The sequence below is a fragment of the Sus scrofa genome, chromosome 6 (genome assembly GCF_000003025.6).
Source record: "Sus scrofa isolate TJ Tabasco breed Duroc chromosome 6, Sscrofa11.1, whole genome shotgun sequence".
Taxonomy (NCBI): domain Eukaryota; kingdom Metazoa; phylum Chordata; class Mammalia; order Artiodactyla; family Suidae; genus Sus; species Sus scrofa.
The window spans coordinates 60,446,502-60,457,137 of NC_010448.4; positions in this window are offsets into that span (position 1 = coordinate 60,446,502).

Consider the following 10,636-nt stretch of genomic DNA (forward strand, 5'->3'; position numbering starts at 1 on the left):
GAGCCTGGGCTCGAACCCGTGGAGTCTGGCTCCAAGGTCTTGTATTGAACCGTACCTATGCATACTGCCTCTTATAACGGAATGTGGATCAGAGCAGCTACGGATTCACCTACTCCCGGGCATGTGCGGCAGGCCCTTTGTAAAGCACTCTCTAGATGTGAGCTGTTTTTGTCAGTATTATGTTTATTAAAATTCTTGTTTAGACCAAGGTATCCTTACAGGCTAGGTTCTCCCAGTCCCTTCCCGGGTCTGTAGTTGGCTGGCTCTCACCTAAGCGACAGATGAATTCTCCTTATTGTTTATAACAATTTTCTTATCGCCATCGCTGAAACAGTCATAGGCTTGGAAGTTACAAAGATGTAGATGCAAGATCGGCCTGTTGAAGCTTCAGTGTAACCAGACGATCTATGTAACTTTGTTTACTTCAATACCCGGCTCATCATAAGCGCTCAGTGAAAATGGTAGTGATTAGTGTTACTTACTGTTGGTATCATTTCTACTGCCATCACGGCTGTATGTCCGTCCTCAAGTCTCGCTCAGCATCAATCATAAGACGTGCATTGTTGCTTCAATAACATCCTCTCAGAAAAAAAGAAAAAATACTGTACAAAATGCACGCGTAAATAGTAAGATGTGTCTGTGTCTAACCTTCAGAAATCCTTCAAAAGTAAAATTTTAAATGCGTCTTAGACTGGAGAGAAAGTGCTATCACCATAGCAGTACCTATGGATTATTATCATGGGTATGAACTTGACCCCATGAGACCTGAGTATAAGAAAGTTCACCCGTCTGTGCTGTTCTGAACCAGATCACTCAGGACTTGCCTGCAACGGCCTGGTTGGTGCAGGGGACAGCTACCCCTCTCCCACCTTCCGGTTACCCACCTCCCACCTGGCAGAACTGAGAACCCAATGGCAAGATCTGGATTCCCAGATGGAAACCATATGTGGAGGATGGCAGAGAAACAAGCGAGAAGGAGCAAGATCGAGGCTTGATGCCTTTGTGAAAAGGAGGCGCTGCACTGGCTGAGACGTTACAGGAGAAAAATTGCTTTCTATCTCATGTAAACCATTGCTAATTCCAAATCTCTGGTAAGACAACCAAACCAATACTATTGGAATGTTTCCTAAACGTAGGACAGGGTTGAGAGAGAGATGGCTCATTCACCACAAAACCTGCTCTTTCCTTTCAATGTAGGGATGGATGCCTGGAATGCAACTTCCCACCCATGGACTACATTGCCCAGTCCCCTTGGCATCTAAGTGTGGATCTGTGATTGGTTCCCACCAATAGAATAGCAGTGGAAGTGACACTGGCAGTTTCCAGGCCAAGGCTCTTAAGAAATGAGCATGCCTGCTCCATATGCCTTCCCCTCTTGTCGGTTGGATACAGATGAAAACAAGGCCCTAGGGAATGGTGGAACCCCACCCCACCCCAAAACACAGGGTCCTTCAATAGTCATCTCATGGAGACACTCTCCATCACCCAATACCCAGCGTCCATCCAAGACTGTCACATGATCAAGAAATAAATACATGTCTGATCTGCACACCCAAGTTACAGCAGCATTCATCCAAAAGAAGGAAACCGCCTAAGCCTCCTCTGATGAATAATAAACAAAATGTGGCATCTACTGATAGTATTGTGGCTGAATACTATAATGAAATAGTATTCAGCCTTAAAGAGGAAGGACCTTCTGACCCAGGCTACAACATGGATAAGTCTTGAGAACATTAGGCTCAGTGAAAGAAGCCAGTCACAAAAAAGGACAAATACGCTGTGATTCTACTTACATGAGGTGCTCAGTCAAGGTCATAGTGACAGAAAGTAGAATGGAGATTTCCAGGCATTAGGGGAGGGGGAGGGGAGTTAATGTTTCATGGGAATAGAGTTTCAGTGCTGCAAGATGAAAACAGCTCTGGAGAGGTCAGTGGTGATGGTTGCACCATACTGTGCACTTAATGCCCCTGAACTGCACACTCTAAAATGGTTAAGATGGGTGTTCCCATCGTGGCGCAGTGGTTAATGAATCTGACTAGGAACCATGAGGTTGCAGGTTCGATCCCCGGCCTTGCTCATTGGGTTAGGATCCGGCATTGCCGTGAGCTGTGGTGTAGGTCACAGACACGGCTCAGATCCCGAGTTGCTGTGGTGGTGGTGTAGGCCAGTGGCTACAGCTCCAATTAGACCCCTAGCCTGGGAACCTCCATATGCTGCAGGTGTGGCCCTAGAAAAGGCAAAAAAAAAAGACAAAAAATAAATAAAATGGTTAAGATGATAAGTTTTATGTGTGTATACCACAATTAAGTCTGTAAACAAGTTCTCGTCATAGCTAAGTGGTAACAAACCCAACTGGCATCCATAAGGACTCAGGTTCGATCCCTGGCCTCCCTCCTTGGGTTAAGGATCTGGCGCTGCTGTGAGCTGTGGTGTGAGCCGCAGTCGCGGCTCGGATCCCACATTGCTGTGTCTGTAGCGTAGGCCCACAGGTGTAGCTCCAATTCGACCCCTAGCCTGGGAACGTCCCTATGCTGTGGGTGCAGCCCTGGAAAATAAAATTAAATTAAAAAAAAAAAAAAGTTCCAATGTCCCATTGTAATGTATGGTTTAATGGCCTGCACTGTGTCCCCACAAATTCGTGGGTTGAAACCTAGCCCCGTAGGTGATGGTGTTGGAAGCTGAGGCCCTTGGTAGATGAAGAGGTGAAGCAGGTGCAGCCCTTGGGATTGGAACCAGTATCCTTATCAAAAAGACCCAGGGAGCTCCCTTGCCCCTTCCACCCTGTGAGGACACAGACAGAAGGTGCCATCTACACACCTGGAGAGGGCATTCACCAGAACACAACCCCGCCAGGAACTTGATCTTGGACTTGCCAGGCTCCGAAACCGTGAGAAATACACTTCTGTCTTTCATAAGCTTCCCAGTCTGTGCTATTTTGGTTTAGCAGCCCTAACGGATTCAGACCTATGGGTGTATTTGTTATGGAGGCTTCCGCCTACCCCGATACAGGGTTTTCAGATGCCAGGCTGTAAAAAACGACAGCAAGGCTCCCCGTCAGGATAGAGAAGGGTGTCCGCACTTGCCGAAGGGTGCTGCGGTCACCTGACCCAAGCGGAGCCACCCAGCCGCCTTCCCCGGGATTTTCCTCTTGGGCATTGAAAGCCTTTGTCCTCCTCGCTGGGATGTGAGAGGCTTGCTTAGGAGCTGATGGCAGCCTGGCTTCTCACCATGTGGAGGAAGCCGAGCTGCAGGAGGAGAAAATAAACGACAGGGAGAGGCGAGAGGGGCGAGAGGGGATGACCTGGTGTCCTCCATCACCCCCAACCTTCTGGAGGTTTCCTCTGCTTCCCTCTCGTTGAGCTCCTCTGGACCCCTCCCAGGAGACTCCCACTGTGGCCTCAGCAAATTCCCCCTGGGGTTCTGCTTCTGTAATGAAAACCCCAGCGTGCCCCCCACAGCACCGTGCATTGCAAGCCTCGGTCAGTGTTGAAAGGAATACAACAAAGGTTGGGCGAAGTGATACAAACGCCCTTGGGGGTATGGTGCTCAGAGGGATTCTGGGGTGCAGGGCCGGGGGAACAGCTCCCAAGCTGGAGCCCTTTACACACCCGTTCACGTGTTACCTTCTGATATTTTCTCCTCCATGGCCAAGTGACAGGTGCAGCCGTGCCAGGCAGACTGGCCATTGGAGGGTTTGCAGCTGTTAAAAGTACAGCTGCTGAGAAGTCCCCTGAGATACAGGGAAAGACACCCCCGCCACACACACACACACACACGCTTTTGCAGTTGTCATAATTATCATGACAAGGAGCCACCATCTCTTGGATTTTCCCAGTGGCTGGACACGGCACTGAGAGCTTTATTTCAGTTAACACGTGTCACAAGGCCGTGCAGATGCTTCCTCAGAGTGCAGCCCTCCAGGAGTTCCTGTCGTGGCTCAGTGGTTAATGAATCCGACTAGGAACCATGAGGTCGTGGGTTTGATCCTTGGCCTTGTTCCGTGGGTTAAGGATCCAGCATTGCCATGAGTTGTGGTGTAGGTTGCATATGTGGCTCGGATCCCGCGTTGCTGTGGCTCTGGAGTAGGCTGGCGGCTACAACTGCTATTGGATCCCTAGCCTGGGAACCTCCATATGCCAAGGGAACAGCCTAGAAAAAGCAAAAAAAAAAAATGGTGGGTCTCCAATCTGCAGCCTCAGGCGGCAGTCAGGCACAGAAGAGACATGTGGATCAAGCCAGAATCTGCATTTTAACCCAATCATCAAGTGATCCTCACTCACGTGAAAATCTGAGTCAGGCTAGTGTCAAAGAAACTACAGGATGCCTTGTCAAATTGGATGGGAGACGTTTTAGTGTAAAATGTCCCAATACTTATAAAAAATTATTTGTTGCTTACTTGATAAACAAATAGAACTGGGGGTCCTGGTGTTTTATTTGCCAAGTTTGGCAACCCCATGTAGGGGACACAGGTCATTGATTGGGGTTCCTTGAAGGCCTCCTGTGGTCCTCACACTTCAGAATTCTGTAAACCAGGTGTGTGGCTGCTCCATGCAATCGGCGCAAATCTCAAGGATTCCAGTCCTCGGGAATCTGATCATAAACTAGGAGATCTGTAACAGTTAGGGTTCAGGTTGTGTGAAACAGAAACAGTTTGGACAGGTTTAAGGCAAAAAGAGAGAGAGAGAAAATTGTGTTGGCTTGTACAACATCAAAATACCAAAAGTCCATATATATGTATAGACACCTTCAGGTGTGGTTTGATCCAGGGGCTCCAATTGTGACATGGGGCCCTAGTCTCTTGCCATCTACCTTTTGGCTCTATTAGCTTCTGTTTTGTTTCACTCTGGGCATCCTCATGGTGGCAAGATAGTTTCCAACCTACTCTTACCTCCCTAAAAGTTAGATGGGAAACTGGGTGTCTGCCTTTCTCTTACTTGTCCTGGCACCTGTCCCATCCTGATGGTTGAATTTGATTGGGTCGCCTGAGCCAATCACAGTAGCTGCACTGGGTGGGGTGGGGGTGGGTGATATTCTGATTGGCCAGTCCTGAGTCACATGATCACTCCTATTGCTGGTGATGGAGCCAGCTTCCCCAAAACCAGGTGAGTGGGGAGAGGGGAAGAGGTTGCCCGGTTAGCTCCACAGAAATTCGGGGTGTAGTTGCCAGAGGAAGGGCATGGGTGTGGGGAGAATAATAAAGGTCTCAAGGAAGGGTCCAGGGTGGCAACCAGTAGGTGTGCTGGATGCTCTGCAGGCATCTCATGCTGTCTTCATCACTGTCTGAGGAGTTCACACCCTCCCGTTGTAGCTGAGCGGTGACAAACTCCGCTAGGATCTATGAGGATGCGAGTTCGAACCCTGACCTCAATCAGTAGGTTAAGGATCCACCGTTGCCATGAGCTTCGGTGTAGGTTGTGCCGTTGCTTGGATCTGCCATCGCTGTGGCTGTGGTGTAGGTCAGCAGCTACAGCTCCAGTTCAACTCCTAACCTGGGAACCTCCGTATGGCCTTGGGTGTGGCCCTAAAACGACAACAAAACAACAAAAAAAAACCTCAACTAAAATTTACCCAGTGGGACTCGGCGGGGCTCCAACGTACAGTATCTCATCTAATCGTCACATTAATCCCATGAAGGAGACGCTAGACATGGAAGATAAGCAGGGATATGGACACACGCACAAATGCATCATTCTTGGTTTCATGTGTCTGGGCTGCTTTCACTCGGAACACTGCGGACTGAGTGGCTTATGAGCAACAGAAATTTATTGCTCACAGTTCTGGAAGCTGGGACATCCAAGATCAAGGCCCCAGTATGGAATCCTTCCAGGAAGAGCCCGCTTCCTGATGGATAACCGGCCCCTTCTCCATGTGGCCTCACCTGTGGCCAAGCGCCTAGCAAGCTCTCTGGGGTCTCCTTTATAAAAGCACTGATTCCATACCTGAGGGCACCACCCTCATACCTACTCACCTGGCAGAGGCCCTGCCTCCTCGTACCAAGGGGTGGGCATTAGGATTTCCACACGAATGTGCGGGAAACACCAAGATTCAGACCATAGCAGCTCCCTTTCTAAAGGAAATATGAAAACCTAATTATGTACTTCTTTGAAAGTGAAATGAGTCTCTTAAAGGGTTTTCCAACGACATCTGCTAAAGAATTAAAATCCCCAAATGAGATTGAATGGGCTACACCCCGGACTTCCTAAAACTCTTGACACCCAAGGAAAAAAAGATTGCCTAGAGTGATGAAGACCACAAAGCAAACCCCCAAAGCCTCCTTAAATATAAAACTAATAATATTTTGATGTATTTCATTACAAATTGTATTATGATCCTCATTGCAGAATTTCAAAATCATGTGAAGCTTCTTTAGATGTCAGTTCATTTCCAGCGAAACCCGCTTTTGGCAATTGCAAAATGTCAAGAGAAAGTTAAGGAGAAGTCGGAGAGGGAGTAGGTCGGTGTCAACAAACAAACTATAAAACCCGTTAAACTTTCCTCTTCGGGCGGTGGTGAGTTGTTCCCAGAGCTATAAAAAGTTCAGCATAATTTCCAAATGGTTATGAGGTTATAAGGAACATTGTCTTGTTGCCAAAGGAGTTCGTTTAAAAATAAATGTTTATTTATGTCTGGGAGCTTTTCCTGACATTATCATGGGACAGAAGATGCTTTTTGTTGTTGGTTCTGCTTCTGAGCTCACTCCCATCTCCCTGACTCCCCAAAGAGGCATTTACTGCCCTGGCCTCAGCATCCCAAAAGTGGCACTGGGAAAAGGCCACTTACCACAGAGATCTGTGTTTCATATTTATACGAGAACATCATTTCCAGGTCTGGTTGGGATTCTCTCTCGACAAATGAAACTTGAAAAAAATTTTTTTTCCACTTTTTGGCATATGGAGTTCCCCGGCCAGGGATCAGATCTGAGCTGCAGCAGACTCTGTAGCTGCAGCAACGTCAGATCTTCACCAACGGTGCAGGGCAGGGGATGGAACCTGCCTCCTAGCATGGCAGAGATGCTGCCCATCCGATTGCACCACAGGGGGAACTCAAAAAAAAAAAGTCTTTGTTTTTTGGTTGCCCCCAGAGGCAGGTGGAACTTCCCTGGCCAGAGATTGAACCCCTGCCGCAGTTGCAACCTGCACTGTTGCAACCTGCACTGCAGTCAACGGCAATGCCAGATCCTTAACCCCCTGGCTGTGCCACAGGGGAGCTTTCTAAAAATTATTTAGGGAAAAAACAGTCGATCCACATGATACGTGGGTTCCTTATCTGTGAACTCGCCTGCTTTCTAAAATGTGCTACGGGGAGTTCCCATTGTGGTGCAGTGGAAACGAATCCAACTAGGAACCATGAGGGCGTGGGTTCGCTCAGCTAATTAAGGATCCAGCATTGCCATGAGCTGTGGTGTAGTTCGCAGACTCTGCTAAGATCCGGCATTGCTGTGGCTGTGGTGTAGGCCAGCAGCTAAAGCTCCTATTCGACCCCTAGTCTGGGAACCTCCATATGCCACGGCAGCGGCCCTAGAAAAGGCAAAAAGACAAAAAAATAAATAAAATAATAACAAAATAAATAAAAAATAAAATGTGCTGCCCCAACCAATACCTCAAATTCATATTCTCAAGAAACCACCTTGGCTGACACCCTGATCTTGGACTTCCAGCCTCCAAAATGGTGAGAAAATAAATCTGACTCCCTCCTGCCATAGACCCTGCTCCCTGTCGCCTGTCCAGGAAAGGAGGTGCTCAGGCCAGGGCAGAATCTGCCCCTGGGGCTGCGCCAGGGCCTCGGAAAATCCTGAAATTCCTCCGTGAGAGGGAGATGCAGCTCACCACACCCACTGCTGGTCTTAAAACCCGGGTGTAGCCCCACCCCGACTCTCCCTTGCTGTGTCCCTTGGGAAAGTGCCCTTACCTCGAGAGCCTCGGTTACCTGGACTGTAAAATGGGCTGATGCTTTGATCTGCTCTGCCTTCTCAAGGGGTGAGCCCGTGAGGGAGCCGGCTAAGTAGCACAATGCGGGCAGTGCAGACCCCATCATTAAGCCATTCATTCCTAATTTCATTATTCATCCCCGAAGATGACTCACTCTCCGATCTGCCCCCACCCCGCGCCTCGCCCTCACTGTGGGGTGCAGCCGACTTGGACACGTTATTCCTGCATCCCAGGACTCGTCCTCTCCCTTGTTCGTCAGCTCATCCAACACCTGTTTATCCAATAAATATTACCTGAGTCTCCGGGTGCTCGGAGCTGGAGCCCCAGAGGTGAACCCAAGTGCTCCCCACCCTGGAGGATCTCCCTGCTTGGAACACCATTCAGAGAGAAAACGTTAATTATTATTTTGAGTAATAATTATATTGGTGCTACAAAGGAGCCGAAATGCTATGGTAGGTATGGTTAAAGTTGCTGCCAAAGGGATTCTCGCCCTCAGGCCTGGGAAGTAGGGTAAGAACCACTTTCTTTCAAGGCTTATTCGCTCTTTCAGGAGCAGCCCCCAAGCTGGGAGCTGGCAGGCCCGGGTCTGTGTTATTGGGTTCTTCCCCAGAGGGTGCGTGGGGCGCACACACACACAGTGTGGAGGCATGAGATGGAGAGAGAAGGGGCGCCATGGGAGCTCAAGTGAGGCCCTTCATCCACGCCGAGGACATGGTCTGGGAAGGCTTCCTGGAGGAGGAGGCATCTGAGCTGATCACTGAGGGATGTGCAAGGTTAGCAGGTTTAGACGTGGCAGGAGGACATCCAGGGAGTCCTTCCTTCAGTCTTTCCTTCCTTCTGTTCCTCACCAATAATTACGGAACCCTTGAATGCTGGAGAAACAGCGGTGGAGTGTGGATTCCACATAAATCACAGAGGTGATGTTGCACGAATGGCTACTTAACGTGCAGCGCCCTATGGTTAAAGCGTTAGAATTTGAAGAGGGCCATAGGAGAGCATTAAACTCAGCCTGAGACTCTGTGCAGCCGTACAGGCTGCAACTGCTTGGAACTGGCCCTTGTTATGTGTGTGAGTTTTGACAGCTTAACTCGAAAGGGCTTGAGGGGACTTATTTCACCTAGAGAGGTGTCTGGAGGTAGGGGAGCTCCAGCGAGAGTCAGTCATTCTTCAGTTTAACCATGCCAGGCGAGTTTAAAGTGTCTCCCCCCCAGCACCCCCCCACACACACACACACACACAGGACAACGCAGAAGGACAGCTGGCGGGGATACCTCTCCAGCCGGCGCCCCACAAACCTGCCTTCACACTTCATTGGTCAGAATGATGTCACACCCATGGGCCTCAGCCAATCGCTGGCGAGGAGAACAGATTGTCCGATTGGCTTAGGCCAATCAGCACCGCCCCTTATTGGGCCCTCACTATTCCCATGGGACTCTGTGCCAGGTCACCCCCAATTCAGATGAAGACATTGTTTAACTGGTCATCCTGGGTGTGGAAGCTAGGGGGTGCTGGATGGCTTTCTGAACCGTGAAAACACCCACTGAGCGGTGCTGAAACCGGATGGGCCCGGATTCCGTGGACCCTGACCACACCTGTATCCTCTGAGCCTGCCCAGCATCTGTCTTTCAACATCCCCCTCCTCCTCATTATTATTTTGGCCAATCCCGTGGCACCCAGAAGTTCCTGGGCCAGGGATCGAACCCGTGCCACAGCAGTGACAAGGACAGATCTTTCACTGGCTAGGCCAACAGCGAACTCCTTAATCTGTCTTATAATTGGTGCCCAGGACACAGGAATGTGACAGGTGACGAGTTGAGGGCATTCTTTGGTGAAATAAGCTATTTCATTACATGGTGGCTGGGCTGGTTGGGGTGGGGAGTAGGGGAGTCAAATTTGCACCTGGGTTGGGCTCGCTTTTTTTTTTTTTTTAATTTTTATTTTATTTTGCTTTTTAGGGCCACACTCGCCGCATATAGGGGTTCTTAGGCTAGGGGTCGAATAGAAGCTGTAGCCGCTGGCCTAAACCACGGCCACAACAACGCGAGATCTGAGCTGCATCTGCGACCTACACCCCAGCTTCTGGCAACGCAGGATCCTTAACCCACTGAGCTAGGTCAGGAATCGAACTCGCAACCTCATGGATCCCGGTGGGTTAGTTACTGCTGAACCACGAAGGGAACTCCTTGGGCTTGTTTTTATTAGTGACTCAGCTGTAGGTAAAAAAGAGCTAATGTTTATTGACCGACTCCTTACTCTCTGCCAAGCAGTGTTCTAAGTGCTTTGCATGTATTCACTCATGAATCCCCACCCTGGAAGAGGGTGATGGAAAAAGAAAATCAAAGGCGACCCTTCCATGTTTGGGGTGGGCATTTGTATGGATGATGGGTTTATCATCTAACATGGTAGAAAACTGGGGGAAAAGCAAGATTCTTTGCTGGGGGGAGGGGCAAAAATTCTCTTCTGCCCACCTTATGGTTTGAGATGCCTGTTCAAAAATCCAAGTGGAGACGTCAAGTGGGCAATCGGATGTGAGTGGGAACAAGAACATCGTGTTCCTGGAGCAGCAAAGATTCCGGTGTGGCTGGAACACATTGGGCAGGAGAGGCAAGGTGGGCAGAGAGGTGGGCCAGGGTAGGTTGGGTGACAATGAGGGGGTTGGCTTTCACCCAGTCTCGGACAGGAGGTTCTGACTCAGCCACTGACCACTT